We start from the raw sequence: 3,097 nt of genomic DNA, 5'->3' as shown, positions 1-3,097 counted from the left end.
GAGAGTTGGAAAGAAGTTGGTGGCGAACAGACCCGTTCTATTTGCAGTTGGTGACTACAAGCAGTACCAATCTTCGTCTCTTTTTCGAGCTGCTACAATGCGCATTGGGTTCTTGAAAGTTCGGTGGCAAAAGTGGCGGTGCTACTGTATTTGAGAGCCAGTAATAAAGCTTCCATGAAGCCAACTCCGCCAAGCACATTGAGGTCTGGAACAGCAAGAACCTTTTGCATGATTAAACCTAAATACTGCCAAACAGCAAAAAAGACAACTTTAAATCCTAAGAATCTGAGCATTAGACGGATTTAACTTAAATCCGCAAGTCACTCATCCTCTTCAAACTCTATTACACCCCACTGGTCCAGTCGATGCCTTCTCCAGCGGGCTCCCGACATCCTCGCTTCTTTGTCGTTGACGTCCGGGGAATTTAGCGGACGAAAATATGGGAGAGAAGGGTTTAGGCGTAACCTCAAATTATTATTTTATTTATAATTTTTATAATTTCTAACATTATTAATGTTTATTTATTTATATTAATAAAATAAAATATATGAGATTTTAAAACCCAATTAATTATATTTATAACACATAAAACACACTAAATACTAATTTAACACACTTTTACTTTTAACAATATTTCTCATCTTCCTTAATGAAGTTATTTTTATACAATTCGTCTAAAATAAGAGCACTATGACTTTTACAATAAAGGAGAGTAACATCTAAAATGATTTCAAAGAGGAAATAACGAGGAAGAAATAGGTTATTAATGAAGTGTATTACATTTTGGTACAATATAACACATGCATAAGTGTATTCTATTTTAAGATACTTCAATATACAAATAGTCAAACAAATGATCCATGAAATTTTTTATTATAGATTTATGACCACATTTGCATAAACCATTTATTGATATATTTTAAACCACATTTAGATCAATTTTATTGATTATAAATAACTCTACAATGATTTTTCTTAATTTGTTTCCATTCTCTCATTTTATTTCTCAAATACGTAACCTCATGTCTATGTCACCTCCTATATATGTGTGAATAACACCTCTCACTAAAAAAAAAACTTGACAATCATAACAAGTGATGTGGACCCCCTTTTAATAATGTTTTCACCTAATATTAGAGGTGTCAAAATAGGTATTCGGATTGGGTTTAGGTTGAACCCGGAATTAACCCAGGTCCAATTCAGTTGACCCGAACTTGATCCAATTTTATATACGGGTCAAAAATTTAGAACCGGACTCAACCAGGGCTTCTAACTTAGAATATAATCATGTGCGAGCTGTGGAGCGCGGTCACTAGGGCAGGACGACGGGAGAGCTACGTGCAGGCGCAGGATCAGTGCAGGCCAGGGGAGGCCCAAGTCATTTTTAGATTGATTTTGGATTTTTGGGTCCTGGTCAACCCGAACCCATCCTATTTGGCAAACAGGTTGACTCGAACTCATACGAGTTGGGTTCGAGTCGAGTTTTGTGTCATATCAAATATTGATACCCTTACCTAATATACAATGTTCCCTAATTCATCGACCATGCCCTCCCTCCTCACATTATCAACACCTACAATTGATGCAACCCATCGGTAAGCATCTTTCATCTCCTTGTGTTGCTTGAGGTATCTTCTTTCTCATGATGTTGTCTCTCACAACTTCAATAATGATCCTCCTTGAGTTAATTTCAAGCACACTCATGATTAAGTTTTATATATGCAATGGTTATTATTAGGGATGTAAATGTACCAAGCATTTGACGAGTTGCTCGTAACTCGACTTAATAAGAACTCATTTATCTTCATTTGACAAGCTAAAAGAACAAGTTTAAACAGTTCTATCACCCGACAACTATGGTCATTCCGACCTTCGTTGCCAGACTACATCTGCCCACTGCAGTTCTTCCGGCCTCCGTCGCTAAACAATAGTCTTTATGATCATTGTCGCCCATTAGCTACAGTCTTTCTGACCTTCGTCACCAAACAATGATCTTTCGGACGTTGTTGCCCACTAACTACGGTCATTCCGACCTCCGTCACTAGAAAATGTTCTTTTAACCATTATAACTGCTAACTACAATCCTTTTGACATCCGTCATCAGACTACGGTCCTTTCGACATTCGTCGCCAAAAATCAGTCTTTATGATCACTGTCGCATGTCGACTATAGTTCTCCGACCTCCATTGTCAGACTACGGTCCTTCCGACCTCTGATGCCCGAAAACGGTCTTTCCAATTTACTTCGCCTACTAAATATGGTCATTTTGACCTCCATCGCCAGACAACGATCCTTCCAACCTCTATCGCCAGACTACGGTCTTTTTGACCTCCATCACATGTAGACTACAGTCCTTCCGACCTCCGTGGCCCACCTACTACCGTCTTTCCAGCCACCATCACCCGATTACGATCTTTTTAACCTCCCTCGCTCGTCAAATATGATATTGCCGACCAACAATTCAGCGGTCCTCCCATAGAAGATTTTGTCCAGCAATGGCCAAACACTAAGATTCATTGGGGTCTATCTGATGCAACTAATTCATCACAAGTGTACCCCAAAGCCTACTCAGTTGTTCATTCTAGCATATATCCCACTATATGCGCATCCTATTATCCATCTCATTGATGACCATACTACCGATCATATCGAAGAACATCATGAACTTTGTTATAGGCTAGTTCATCGTCTGGATCACTATACCCCAAGTACAGATGCGTTGCCCAGTAGACATCGAAAGAAACGATATGTTCATCCTTTGTGACTTGTTCTGTATTATGTCCTGAAGTGACCTTTTTTTTTTGTCTGCAATGCTTAACACAACTAAGAACTCCCATATTTTAAGTACTGTCTACATATTTGGATACATTTTTTTCTCTGTCAGCAACTTAATTCATTTATAATTAAAAGATTTAGTAGTATATCCTTTGTATCATAGAAGTTAAAAGTAATTTCATGAAATTTAATTACAAGATTTAATAATATGAGGATACTCTACAAATGGTTGCAAACCAATAGAACTCATGCATCATTTAAAAAAAAAAAATCCAATTTATAATTCACGATATAAATTTATTAAGTATTATGATTAAAGATC

The sequence above is a fragment of the Dendrobium catenatum genome, unplaced genomic scaffold (genome assembly GCF_001605985.2).
Source record: "Dendrobium catenatum unplaced genomic scaffold, ASM160598v2 fragScaff_scaffold_1472, whole genome shotgun sequence".
In the NCBI taxonomy this organism is placed as follows: domain Eukaryota; kingdom Viridiplantae; phylum Streptophyta; class Magnoliopsida; order Asparagales; family Orchidaceae; genus Dendrobium; species Dendrobium catenatum.
This window is presented reverse-complemented; position numbering follows the sequence as displayed.